Consider the following 16114-nt stretch of genomic DNA (forward strand, 5'->3'; position numbering starts at 1 on the left):
TGACGGATATGCTCCGGCACAAACTGCTCCCTCATAGCACTCTTCAAACCTGACCAAGGGATAGCCCTCAGACCCTCAACTTGGTAGTAGGCTCTAGCATCCTCCTTGACATTTTGCCACCACACGGCGGCTTCACCTCTCAGGTAGTATACTACCTGTTTGACGATCATATCCTACGGACACTTGACCACCTCCATGAGACTTTCCATCTCACGGTGCCACTTCTCAAGCAACTTAGGTTCCCCAACGCCCTCATAGGTGGGTGGGTTGAAGCGGGTGATATTGATGCTAAGCTGAGTAACATCCACGGGCTTCTCCGCCCCCTTCCCCACATTCGGTCGAGTAAACACATCCAGTAGCACTGCTACTTACTGCCAAACAACACTCGGTCGAGTGCTCGGTTACTCGCCGAGTACCCCTACTCGGTTGAGTACACCGCCCTTTCGGGCCGAGTCATGCTAAAACGAGCTACAAACAATACACATTATCTCCTATTATGCTTTCTATCCCAACAAACAAATATATAACGACAGAAATTCGAATGCCACATAGTAAACATGTAATCATGCCAATCATTTACATGCTAAAACCGTTTCACCAGATTTCACATTTCGATTCCTTCCACTTCGTTTTAATTCTCAATATACCTTTATCAAATTCATATACACATTCCCTTACCACCACATGTTCCAACCATCAACCTTCACATACATGCACATATATGAAACAACTCTCAACACATTCCCCTCCGTGACCGGCTCGAGTTAGTGAGGGCCATATTGCGACTCCGGGACGTCTCCCGAGTCTTTGCGGTAGCTCCAAACAACTCTCCCGGGGTTCATTTTATTTAGACTCCCTAAGTTCATTAGGTTCATTTGTTTTAGGTGCCGGAATCTTCGGCTCTGATACCACTTTGTAACACCCCCTCATACCAAGGTGCCTTACCAGGACCACCCTACCATGAGAGAGTGTTACCATCTCGGTTGCCCGAGGTTAGTATATATCAAAAGCGTCTGTCCCAATCACATTTATTAAAAGCACTGTAAAATATCAATAGTCCAAATCCAAATCCAAAACCAACAAAATTGAATTCAACTGCTGACAACTACAAAATTATAACTAAGACTCGTAATTGTGATACTACAACTGGTGATGACGACTCCCCCATGAATGCCCAAGCTCACCAAATGCAATACCTGTCAAGCCTGCTCACCATCCCCGAATGGATCACAGCAGATTCCACAAACAACAACAACGGGGTCAGTACCGTTCAATCAAGATAAGACAAACAAACAATATAACCGGCTGATCATCCTCCATCCTATCTCACACAGTAACTGACTACACACCGAAGTGTGTAGCCCTTCCAGATTACCCATTGTAACAGGTAATCCTCGCCGCCAGTGGGGGACCGCAGCCAATCCCCACCTAAATCCCGCTCATCAACGAGCGATATCCCTGTCCCTTAATGTGCACATCCCTTCCCGTGACGGGTTCCACAGAGGGCGAACTAGGGTGTGAAGCCACTCCCGCAAGTGACTCCACCACAATCAACACACTCATCACAACACCAGAGCATCACAGCTGTCACAACACTACCACCATCACAACACAACCACATCACCACCGTCACCACAATACCCATACTCCGATGATCAGCAGATAACATCAATTACAATACAATCACAATCTTAAATTAATTAACAGTAACTGAGTAGGGAAACCCTACCTTAGCAGAAACAACAATACGAAGAATCAGGCAACTAGAATGGCTCCTCTACGAAGTCTTCGCCTATACAATAATCACATAACACGATTACACATTGCACAATCCCCTTTTTCCCAATTCATACATAAAGCAAACCCTTAGAATAAATCATCAATGACATGGGGATAAGGACTTACCGACGGTGGAATGAAAGATTGAATGCAAAAGCTACCATGATCAAACACACAGTGGAAGATTTGGGAGTGATTAGGATATCGTAAGAGTGATTAGGGTTGTAAAATGACGTTTAGAAATTGCTTTGTCAAATAAATAATCCCTAAACACTCCCGCATCAAACCGCTGAATAATTACACGCCAGACCGGATACTCGGTCGAGTATAGCGTATACTCGGCCGAGTATCCTCTACTCGGTCGAGTATTCCTCATACTCGGCCGAGTATTCCTCAGCAATAGCCAAACAGACTACACTATCTACACTACTCGGCCGAGTAGGCTTTACTCGGTTGAGTACTTAGTCTAAGAAATCCGTAGTATTACAACACCTATAGAACAATTCCCTTAATAGATAAGTTAATTAATTGTATATTGATACAAGTTAATTAACTCCTTAAAATTGAACAATTTGTGAGTAAGAATAAGTATCTTATTGTAATTTGATTAAATAAGATTCATTTTAGTAATTAAAAGATTTTATTACTAAAATTGATTATTGTTTATGAAACAATTGAAATAAGAATGATTGGTAAATTATAATTGCAAAATGTTGTAGATTATATTTACATGACCCATTTTATTTACATGTAATTATGAATTTCTAGTTGATTTATTGTATGTGATTTATTTTTATATATAATGATATTTAATAGGTTAAGTATGCATTAAAATGACATGTGACTTATTATATATGTCACATATCACACAATGATACAATTGACAAAGTTGACAAAATAAAATGGACCGAAAAAATGGAGGGATTGTAGGTTAGTGGGTGTTTTATTTAATTGTTAAATAAAACACAGTCATAACCTATTTGTAAGTAGCCTTACATCTAGTTTCTTGTTAAGAACAAAAGAAAAAGAAAAGGCCTTGCATTGGCCTTCTCTTGGCCCTCCAAAAACCGGCACCCCCTCTATATTGTGAGAAAATATGTTCTCATTTTTCTCTTATGCATTTTTGTTCATTCTTACACGCTTCTCTTCACTCTCTCTAAAATAGTTTTAGATCTTACAAAAATTGTTCATCTAATTTATAATATTACATCATATTATTACTAGTGTAGTAATATAAAAATTATTAGAATAATTAAGGATCACTAATATATTAATCTAATTAATTAGTATATTAGTATTAACTATTAAGGGTAATTGTTTTGGGTGCAACAAGAGGAGAATCTCTACACTTGAGATTTTTGGAGGATCATCCATTATATTTAAAGCTCAAGAACATATAAGGAAGGTGTCCTTATTTGTGCCCAAAATTTCGAACCAAATACAATGTAAGAAACATTGTTTTTTTATCTCTTCTTTTGTTATGCATGCACTAGATCTTAAGTGACAAAGTTAAAAAGTTAATTAGATCACCATTAGAAATGTCTAATAATAGGTATATGAACCTAACAATTGGTATCAAAGCATAGGATGTTGCATGCATAATCGATTTATAGTTTTTTCGAGTTATAAGTAACTTAATTAAAACTAAAAATTTGTGATTTATTAAATAATATCATGAAATCATATTGGATGTTATATATTCTGGTCCTAAAATGTATTTAGGTCATTTTGATTATTTATGGTATTTTATTGTTTATTTTAATGATTTTTAGTAATTTTATTACATTTTAATGGGTAAAATGGTATTTAAAATGCTAAAAATAGTTAGACTTAGTTTCTGACTTTGGAAATTTTTTATAACCTCACATGCATATTTTACTTATTATATGTAAAATTGCGTATAAATTTGATATATTTTGCATGATTTATGATTTTTATGAGATAAAAATGGAATAAATGGAGGTAAAATGGCTAAAATTAGTTAAACTTCGAAACAGGCCATGAAATTTTAATATTTTGTCACATGCACATTTTTACTCACTTTGTGTAATATTTATGATGAACTTGAATCATTTTGCATGATTTATGAATTTTTAGTGTAAAAATGACATAAATAGTGACTATTTTAGAAAAATTAGCTAACACAAATTACATGGCATGATAAAATTATTTTAAGTTGAATTTATATCCCATATATCAGATCTAAATTTGAAAAAATTGATTAGATTAATTTTTATATGCTTTAGATGTTTTATTTGATAAAACCGATAAATTGCAACTACATTTTTTCGAAATAAATTGAAAATTTTAACCATGATTTTTGACATTATGAGTGTCATGGATATATTCCAGAATGTTCAAAAATTTAAAATTCAAATTTTGAAATTATTGTAATTAAATTTAGATTTATTTCATTAAAGTTATGATTTTAGGGTCAAAATGAGCATAAATATTATATCAAGTTGAATTATTGTCAAAAATTGAGTAATGACTAATTTTTGAGTCCTAAGAGAGTTAGGATAATTAGCTTGGACTAAAATTAGATTTTAGTATTTTTTTTGCGATTTTAATAAGTTAAAAATCGCGAATTTCTATAAAACCGGGTTATATGTACGATATAAGTTAAATAGGGCGATTTGGCACATAACTTGGCATGTTAGATATATATTATAATGCTGCATATTTCATTGTTGAATGTCATATTTTTTATTTATGTAATTTTGAATTATGTAATTTTATCTTAGTATGGCCTTAGTTTTAATCGATATTACCCGTAATGTAAGGGGATATTGATTCGGTTGTAATTTAATGTGATCTCGTATCACTTTTATATTTACTAGTTTTTCATATTACAAATGTATAATAGGAATAGCTATGTATTTTATTATTATTTGTAATTCCGAAGTTCCTTCAAGACGGTTCCATTCGGAAAGGCGTTCTAACGAAGACGGTGCTCTTGGGAAGCATGCCACTTGAAGATTCAAGGGACCAAAGGAGTTGGTTTCCGAATTTGTATTAGATTATTTGATTTTCTATTTTTAGGAAGGTCATACTAGGAATTTATTACTTGCTTTGCATTTCTTTTAATATGTTGCATGCATTGCCAAATCGCCATAATAACACATGCATATCATATAGAGTCTTCGACCGTGTCAATTATGATTATCGATAATTCGACTTTTAGCTAACTTAAAATTGATAGATAATAAATTGACAAGACCTTTACTTTTAAAAGATTGAGACTTAGCCTTACCAAATAGTAGGAGCCCATGAATCTCAATTTCATAAGGTGTACAAAACGATTTTTCGGGGTACTTCAATTGACGTTGGGTAAGTGGGGTAATAAATATTTATTACACTTCGAAAGTTTGGTTGATCTCGACGAAGGTATTTTGCGACCGTAGCCGCAATAGGTTCGGGCTAGAGATGAACTTAACATAAATTCATCGACCGAGAGTTCTAATTGTAGAATCGGTTAAGAGGGTTAACCCACCAAGTTATATTAGTGAAGGTGTAGAGGGCCCGTTGGCTCACGTCCAAGTTAATATGAATTTTGGGTCTCAGAATCATTTATTATAGTTGGGTAAAGGTCACTATATAAATGTTATACTTGTCTTAATGTTTACAAGTATTATAACGATAAATGTTAAATATTTCCTTCATATCCATTTTGTAGTTATCTTTTACCGCAATGGATTCATCCAACTCATTAACACCGATCACTATTGAATCATGTCACAAATCGTTCGACGAAATTTGCTCTCTAAACAACCTTGATACGACTAGAGAAATTCATTTTGGTATTGGTTCCGATGGTAGTCTTAACTTCATTACTACTTCCGCACCTCCTATCATATCTAGAACCATAGTGGATAAGTCTTGTGAAGACAACCTCACTAACACCATGGGATCCTTGTCTTTAGAAGCAAGGAGAAATGATAAAACTATTGGGAGTTTTAGCAAAAGAAGTAAGAGGTCTAATTCAAACCATAGGGATTTATTGGCTAGTGGGACTACCAATAATGTATGCCTTTATTATCATGGCATGGGCCATTGGGTGAGGAATTTCCCCATCTTTTTGGGAGATATCAATGATGGACTTGACGTTCCACTTGGTAATATTTCTTCCGAAATCTTTGTTATTGATATAAATTATACTTCTAACTCAACATGGGTATTGGATACCGGTTGTGGTTCTCACCTTTGTAATCATTTACAAAGGCTTAGAAACTTGGAAAAGCTAAACAAGGGTGATGTAGATCTCCGACTAGGAAATGGAGCTAGGGTAGCCGCCACTTCAAGAGGGACTTATGTACTTGTTTTAGCTAATGGCTTTGAGTTGTATTTACATAATTGTTATTTTGTACCTTCTTTATCTAAGAACATCGTTTCCGTTGCCATGTTAGACATGGAAGGATTTTCTTTTGCTATTAAGAATAATTGTTGTGAAATTTCTAGGAATGACTTGGCCATAGGCCAAGGCACTTCAATTAATGGCATTTATGTTCTTGAAACTTTTGACTCTAGCAAAGATATCTGTAACATACAATCCAAAAGACTCAAAACAAGTGACCCAAATGAATCTTACATTTGGCATTGTCGATTAGGTCACATAAATGAGAAACGCATCAAAAGGCCAGTGTCGACTGGAATTATTGGACCATTTGATTTCCAATCATATAGAATATACGAGTCTTGTCTCCTTGGGAAAATGATTCGTGCTCCCTTTAGTGGTAAAGGGACACGAGCAAGTGATTTATTTGGACTAATAGATACCGATATATGTGGTCCAATGAGTATCACCGCTAGGGGAAATTATGACTACTTCGTCACTTTTACCGATGATTTAAGTAGATATGGGTATGTTTACTTAATCAAATATAAAAGTGAAGCATTTGAGAATTTTAAAGAATTTCAAAAGGAAGTAGAGAACCAATTGAACAAGAAGATTAAAGCACTACGATCCGATCGTGGTGGAGAATATCTTAGCAATGAATTCGATTCTCACATAAAAGATTGTGGTATTGTATCACAACTCACTCCACCTGGCACACCTCAACTCAATGGTGTTGCCGAAAGGAGGAATCGAACCCTACTAGATATGGTTCGATCTATGATGAGTCAAACGGATCTACCAGATTCGTTTTGGGGTTTTGCAATTCAGACGGCCATAAAATCATTAAACCAATGTCCAACCAAAGTCATGCGGATAAGACTCCATATGAGATATGGAAGGAAAAGTCCCAAACTTTTCATATATGAAAATTTGGGGTTGTGATACTTATGTCAAGAACAAGTCTACCGATAAGCTAGCACCTAAATCTGACAAGTGTTACTTTGTAGGTTATCCAAAGAACACTCATGGATATTACTTCTACAACCGTCATGAGAAAAAAGTGTTTGTGGCTTATGAGGCTGTCTTTCTGGAATTGGATTACATTTCTAGAAGACAGAGTGGGAGAAAATTTGAACATAACAAAGTTCAAGAACCACAAACTAGAGAAGAGATGCAAGAAGATGTCCCTTCATCATCTAATCAAGTTGTTGTTCTTTCCGAACCTAGGAGGTCAGGTAGAGTTAGTCGCCAACCCGATCGATACGTGGGCATCATCGAGATGGATGACGAATTGGACGTCTTACTTTTGGAAAGTGACGATCCCGCAACCTACAAAGCTGCAATTTCTAGTCCAAATTCAACTTTATGGTAAGAGGCCATGCAATCCGAAATAAATTCTATGCATGAGAACCAAGTATGGGACTTGGTTGATTTGCCTAAAGGTGTGAGACCTCTTTAATGCAAATGGATCTTTAAGGTAAATAATGGTATAGAAGGGCATGACGATGTCTACAAAGCGAGGCTAGTTGTAAAAGGTTTCACCCAAGTTCATGGTTTACACTATGACGAAACCTTTGCCCCGTAGCAATGCTTAGATCTATTCGGATTATGTTAGCGATTGCCGCATTTCATGATTATGAAATATGGCAAATGGATGTCAAAACCGCCTTCATAAATGGGTATTTAGAGGAGGAAGTGTACATGACACAACCTGAGGGTTTTGTACATCCTAAAAATCCTAACATGGTATGCAAACTTAAGAGATCCATCTATGGTCTTAAACAAGCATCAAGAACTTGGAATCATCGTTTTGATCATGTAATAAAAGGGAATGGATTCACTCGAAGTGTCGAAGAACCATGTTTATACATGAAGTTTAGTGGGAGAAAGGTCATATTTCTAATCTTGTATGTAGACGACATACTACTCATTGGCAATGATATACCAATGCTTACCTCTGTAAAGGGGTGGCTAGGGAATCATTTCCAAATGAAAGATTTAGGAGAGGCACAACGCATATTGGGTATCCGGATCTATAGAGATAGAACTAAGAGGATATTGGCACTAAGTCAAGAGTCTTATATTGATAAGGTTCTTCGACGTTTCAACATGGACAACTCCAAGAGGGGTTTTATTCCAATGGGTAGTGGGATTACATTAAGCAAGTCTCAGTCACCCACAGAACCTGAAGATGTTGAATGCATGAAATTGATCCCTTATGCTTCCGCCATTGGATCAATCATGTATGCCATGATATGCACTCGTCCCGATGTATCGTATGCTTTAAGGATGACAATTAGATATTAAGCCAATCCAGGTGAGAGTTGGATTCTATCTTAGTGTTTGGAGGAGACTCCGAGCTATGTTTTAAGGGTTACACTGACTCAAACTTTCAAACTGATAGGGATGATTTGAAATCCCAGGCTGGCTTTGTTTTCATGATTAATGGTGGGGGCGGTTAGCTAGAGGAGCTTCAAAGAGTCGGTCATTGCGGATTCTACGATGGAGGCTGAGTACATCTAAAGCATCCGAAGTCGCCAAGGAAGCCGTGTGAATTAGGCAATTTTTAGAAGGGCTAAGGATAGTTCCTACCGCCAAAGATCCTATCACGATCTTCTGTGATAATAGTGGGGTTATCTTTCAAGCTAAAGAGCCCAAGTCTAGTAACAAGTCTAGACACGTACTTAGAAAATTTCATGTAATTAGAGATTTCATCGAAAAGATGGAAATAGCGATTTGTATAGTTGGGACAGATGATAACATCACTGATCCTTTAACTAAGCCTTTATCGCAGGCTAAGCATGACCAACATGTTATTTCCATGGGTCTGAAACGCATGCCAAGTTTGTATTAGATTATAAGATATGAAATGAAAAACTTTGTTTTTGGTTTATATGTGACACCCCCATACTCCAAGTGCCTTACCAGGACCACTCAGGTATAGAAACGTCACCATCTCGGTTACCCGAGGCAATGATAATCATAAGACAATAAAGAAACGTACTTAAAAGTAAATATAGTTTAGGTGATTACATGCTCAAACCCAAAACTGTTAACTGAAATACAACCAATCCAAGACTGTCTCCTAACGAAACTGTATAACTAAAGGACATCGTCTGACACAGCGGAAGACTCTTCTAACTGCAAGTGATGACTCATCCCAGATAGCCCATATGCATCATATCAAACCTGCTCAATAACTGCTCACCATCCCCGAATGGATCACCACAGTTTTTAAAACAATTAAACGGGGTCGGTACTAAATACACAATACAAATCACAATAAAACAAATACAAAACAGCTTGATCGTCACATCAAAACCCCTTCTCCATAATCAATATCCACACAACTGACTACACACTAAAGTGTGTAGACCTGCTAGAGTACCCATCGCAACAGATACTCCACACCGCCAGTGGGGGACCGCAGCCGTTCCCACCTAAGCCCCGCTCATCTCCATCGAGCGATAAACCCATGTTCATTAATGTGCACATCCCTTCTGTGGCGGGTTCCACAGAAGGCGAATCAAGGGCGTGAAGCCACTCCCGCAAGTGACTCCACTCAGCCAGGGACGCACCCCGAACACAAGAGATAGATACAACAACAATCAACGATATTAATCAACAATACAACCAACAATGTAACAACAACCGTCACAACCACCAACAATATACTTTAACAATAATCACAATGAAACCACCAAACACATCATGTAATTAATACTGAGTAGGGAAACCCTACCTGGAATGCAATCACAGAATCAGACGATCTAGCAGCTGTCTCAAAACCTCTCTTCTACGAACTCTCCTTCTATACATACATTCATACAATTACTACTACAACAATACAAACCATAAAACCCCCCAATTCCCCAATTTAGGGTTTAACCAACATTAACCAATTGTTATAAAAATGATACGTAGAACTTACCCTTGGCGCAAGGATCTCAACGGTATAAATAACAAAGGAAACCGACACCTCTAGCTCCGGGATTTGCTAATAATGCGGAAAAAATTGCAACGTAACTTGAAATCTCTCTTAACAGTGAATTAGGTTTTGTAAAAGTGTTTAAAGAAGATGACGAAACTTGTTATATATTAATCCGTGTTATTAACAAAACCCATCAAATAACACTCGTAACCCGACTTACTCGATCGAGTAAGTCTCGTACTCGATCGAGTGCCACTTACTCGATCGAGTGCCAAGGCTACTCGATCGAGTACCCTACAGGCAGACTACTGTTTCGTATACCAAACATACTTACTCGACAGAGTAAGCCCCACTCGATAGAGTACCCAGAGGCTCATAAAACCGTAGTATTACAGTCTTCCCTCCTTAAAGAAAACTTCGTCCCCGAAGTTCAAACCACAACAAAACAAAAACACACTAACACTCTCCCGACAAAACAACAAAAACAAAACTCAACATAAAACTCCAAAACATACTTACCAACCAAACTCAACCCGACTCAAACAAATACTAACTATATCAAAATCAACATAAAAACATGTAAAAACTCTTCGTGACCATCTCCTACCCCCCTAAAAGAAACAAGGTTACGTCCCCGTAACCATACATACTTGATAAAAAAGAGACGGGTAACGCTCCCTTAAAGCCTCTTCCGCCTCCCACGTAGCCTCCTCAACCTCATGATTAGACCAAAGAACCTTAAGCAACACTATCTCACCCTGTCTGGTTTTCCTAACCTTCCGGTCAAGAATCTGTTTAGGCACCTCAAGATAAGACAAAGACTCATCCAGCTCTATGTTCTCTACCTCTAACACATGTGACGGATCACTAACATACTTTCGCAGCTGAGATACATGAAACACATTATGTACCCTATCCAAAGCAGACGGTAAAGCCAACCGATAAGCAACCTCTCCAACACGGTCTAAGATCTCATACGGTCTGATGAACTTCTGGCTCAACTTCCCTTTCTTACCAAATCTCATGACCCCACGCATAGGAGACACTTTCAAAAGAACCTTGTCTCCAACCTGAAACTCTATATCCCGTCGATGTAGATTAGCATAACTCTTTTGTCGATCCTGGGCCGCTCTCATCCTCTGCCTGATCAGCTTAATCTGCTCCACCATCTCATGTACCATCTCTGGTCCCAAAACCACTGCCTCAGCACCATCGTCCCAAGAAATTGGACTCCTACATCTCCTCCCATATAAAGCCTCAAATGGCGCCATGTTAATACTGGTGTGATAGCTGATGTTGTAAGAAAACTCAATCAAATCTAACCTCTGCTCCCAGCTACCACCAAAATCCATAACACAAGCTCGCAACATATCCTCTAGAGTCTTGATGATCCTCTCCGTCTGGCCATCTGTCGGAGGATGAAATGTTGTACTCATCTTCAAGGTAGTTCCCAAAGACTTCTGCAACTCCTTCCAAAACCGTGAGATAAACCTCGAATCTCTGTCAGACACTATATCTTTTGGCACCCCATGTAATCTCACCACATTCTTCCAATAAGCCATAGCTAACTGTGCTTTAGTCTATGTATCTTTCATTGGCACAAAGTGAGCTGACTTGGTCAGTCGATCCACTATAACCCATATCATGTTGTTACCCTGTTGACTCTTCGGTAAACACACGATAAAATCCAAAGAAATGGATTCCCACTTCCACTCAGGTACCTCAAGAGACTGAATCTTGCCTTGTGGTCGACGCTGCTCCCCTTTCAGTCTCTGACATGTCAAACAACGAGCCAGAAACTCAGCTGTTTCTTTCTTCATCCTAGGCCACCATAAACTCTTTTTCAAATCCTTGTATAGCTTGTCACCGCCTGGATGTACCGAGTATGGTGTGCAATGAGCCTTTGTCATGATCATCATTTTATCTCCTCATTATTAGGAACACACCAACTCCTATTGAACCTCAGACTACCATCTGTATGAATAGAGAATCTAGACATTGTCCCTTTCTCTACTCCAGCTCTCCACTCCACACTCTTGGGATCTAACTCCTGTTTACTGCAAATATCATCATAAAGATCAGGCTACACTGTCAAATCTCCCATAACATCCCCTTTCTGGATCATATGTATCCCGAACTTCCCCACCTCATCTCTCAATCTCATCAAAGATATAGCTGTGCACAAAGAATGCACACTCTTCCTGCTCAAAGCATCTGCAACCACATTGGCTTTCCCTTCATGGTAGATAATGTCCATGTCATAATCGTCAATCAACTCCATCTACCTCCTCTGTCTCATATTTAACTCCTTTTGAGTAAAGATGTACTTGAGACTCTTGTGATCTGAAAATACCTTAAAGGTCGCCCCATATAGGTAATGCCTCCAAATCTTAAGAGCAGACACAACTGCACCCAACTCTAGATCATGTGTAGGGTAGTTCTCCTCATAAGGCTTCAATTTCCTAGAAGCATAGGCAATCACTTTCCCATTCTGCATCAGCACATAACCAACCCATTATTTGAGGCATCTGTATATACCTCAAAGTTCTCACTCCCTTCAGGCAATGCCAAGATTGGAGCTGTGGTCAAACACTCCTTTAATGTTTGGAACGCCGTCTCACAACTGGCATCCCAACGAAACCTGTTCTCTTTCCTCATCAAAGCTGTCATAGGTCTAGCTATCTTGGAGAAATCTTTCACGAACCATCGATAATACCCCGCTAAACCCAAGAAACTCATGATCTCAGCTACATTCTTTAGTGCTTCCAACTTGGTAACTGCTTCAATGTTTGCAGGATCCACAGCTACCCCTTTCTTTGAAATCACATGCCCCAGAAAAGCAACTTCCTCTAACCAGAACTCACACTTGGACAACTTTGCATACAACTCATGCTCCCTCAAGGTCAGAATGTAATCCTCGATGCTCCTCGTGCTCCTCCTTAGTCTTAGAAAAGATTAAGATGTCATCTATGAAAACCACCACAAACTTGTCCAAGAACTGACTGAAGACCCGGTTCATCAAATCCATAAACACAGCTGGTGCATTAGATAACCCAAACGACATCACCACATACTCATAATGACCATACCTCGACGTGAAAGCTGTCTTTGGTATGTCCTCCTCTCGATCTTATCTTCACCGATGGTAACTTGGAGGCCTCAAATCAATCTTAGAAAAAGATCCGCACTACTCAACCGATCAAACAAATCATCTATCCTTGGCAAAGGATACTTGTTCTTCACTGTCACTCTGTTCAGCTCCCTGTAATCTATGCACAACCTCAAGTTCCCATCTTTCTTCTTCACAAACAAAACTGGTGCTCCCCACGGTGACACACTAGGTCTAATGTATCCCCTCTTAATCAGATCATCCAACTGATTTCTTAACTCCTCCAACTCCTTAGGACCCATACGGTACGTCGCCTTAGAGATTGGCCCCGTCCCCGGTTTCAACTCAACGGTGAAATCTATCTCCCTCTTCGGTGGCAACTCCGGTATCTCCTCGGGAAAGACATCTGAAAACTCTCCCACCACTGGTATCTGCTCAACTGCCGGACTCTCCATACGGTGATCTCTCACATGACACAGGATCAACGGACACCCCTTCCTCAAGTAAGACTTCAAGGTCACTGCTGCAATCAACTTAACTTTGGGTTTGACAACAAACCCACGATATGACACACTAATCCCCTTAGGACCCCTCAAAGAAACCTTCTTTTGATGACAATCTACTGGTAGATCAACTTGTCCAACTAACATAGAAACACCTCTATACAACCGCCCACAAGATACAAACTCCCCCGAAGGTATAAAAACATCCTCTCTTACAGACTCATACTCACTCAAATCCAACCGTTTAACATGACTCGATGATACAAACCACTGTGACGCTCCCGAATCAAACGAAACAAAGGTAAAAACTCCATTAACAAGAAATGTACTGGTGATAACGTGAGCATCATCCTCAGCTGCTTTCTTCTCCATCATAAATGACACCGGTCTTGGTCCGCCCACCTCCTGAACAAGATTAGCTGAGGTAGCCTGCTTAACAGCCGACCCCTGGTTGTTGTTGTTTTTGTTCGTCGCCGGTCTCTGATATGAATTACCGCCATTGCGGTTGGCCCCACCGTTGTTACTCTGACCTCCCCTGTTGTTCCATGACCCAGCCGGCCTGTTACTAGCATAGCTCTGCGTAGGACCCTGTGAGAAACTCCCTTGCGACGGTCTCTGGAAACCCCCACTCACCGCACTGGTGCACTCATGTCTCTGGTGCCTTCCTCTTTTCAGAGGCTCTCTCCCGGCTCCCCTTGGCCATCTCAACTAACCTCTCAGTCCTCCCAGCACGCTCATAGACCTCCTTTACATCTGTAAGAACTCCCACTGGTAACTTCTCCATAATCTTGGGGGTCAACCCCTTCTCAAATCTCAATGCCAAGTTCTCTTCACTCAACCCCATGTCCTCAGCATACCTGGACTTCTCATTAAACTTGCGGTAGTACTCAGCAACTGTCATGTCGGATGTCATCTTAAAATCATCAAACTCTTCCCTCAGCTTACTACGCACATGCTCTGGCACAAACTCACGCCTCATCACTTTCCTGAACTCATCCCAAGGTATCGCAGGTAGCCCCTGCTTCATATACAACTCCCAAGCACTCACTTTAACCTTATCCCACCACTCACCGACCGCTTCTCTTAAGTAGAACGTAGCTTGTTCCACTTTCAACTCCTCCGGGCAATGGACCAACTGAAGAATATTCTCCATCTCTCTATGCCAATTATCCAGCAGAATTGGCACCCCTGTCCCGTTATACTCCTTAGGGTTGAACCTAGCTATGTGAATGCTGACCTTGGAGTGATCAACATCTTTGTCCTTTCCCACTCTTTTCAAAGCATCTGTGATCCTCACATGGCACATGATCAACAAGCACCCTTTCCTCAGATAGGACTTCAAGGTCACTGCTGCAATCAACTTATCCTTGGGTGTGACAACAAACCCACGATAAGACACACTAATCCCTTTAGGACCTCTCAGAGAAACTTTCTTTTCATGACAATCTATCTTAGCTTTGTACTTTCCCAACCAATCCATCCCAACTCTCATCTCAAAACCGTCTAAAGGAAACTCTAGCAAGTCTATAGGTAGATCAACTTGCCCAACTATCATGGATACACCCCTATACAACCTCCCACAAGATATGAGACTCCCCGAAGGTATAAAAACTTCCTCTCTTACTGATTCAAACTCACTCAAACCCAACCTTTTAACATGACTCGATGATACAAACGATGTGACGCTCCGAATCAAACAAAACAAAGGTACAAATACCATTAACAAGAAATGTACCAGTGATAACATGAGCGTCGTCCTCAACTGCTTTCTTTTCCATCATAAACAACTTGCCACTGGTCTTCTGCCCGCCTCCCTGGACAGTACTAGCTGAGGTAGCCGGTTTAGCACCCGACTCCTGGTTGTTGTTGGTGTTCGTAGCTGGTTTCTGATAAGAATTACCGCAATTGCGGTTGCCCCCACCGTTGTTCCGACTTCCCCTGTTATTCCATGACCCATCCGGTCTGTTACTCGCATAACTCTGTGCAGGACCCTGTGAAAAGCTCCCCTGTGACGGTCTCTGGAAACCCCCACTCACCACACTTGTGCACTCATGTCTCTTGTGGCCTACACCGCCACAGTTAAAACAGGTCATCCCCCAGCTACTGCTACCACTCCCCCGGCCACGTCCATATGAAGCCCCAACACTAAACCCCGAACGGATAAATATGCTCTCGCCCGAGTGTGGTTACCCTTCTTATAGTTGGATTGACCACCACCCTCGCTCTCAACCTTCCTCTTCTTAGAACCCCTCCCCGCTCATCTTCACCAACGTCTCACCCTCCCAGGCTCTCTCATGACTTCCTTAACATCTGTAAGGACTCCCACCGGTAGCTTTTCCATAATCTTGAGGGTCAACCTCTTCTCAAACCTCAAAGCTATATTCTCCTCACTCAGCCCCATATCCTCAGCGTATCTGGGCTTCTCATTAAACTTACGGTAGTACTCAGCCATCGTC

This window comes from Silene latifolia, chromosome 4 (assembly GCF_048544455.1).
Source record: "Silene latifolia isolate original U9 population chromosome 4, ASM4854445v1, whole genome shotgun sequence".
Lineage (NCBI taxonomy): Eukaryota > Viridiplantae > Streptophyta > Magnoliopsida > Caryophyllales > Caryophyllaceae > Silene > Silene latifolia.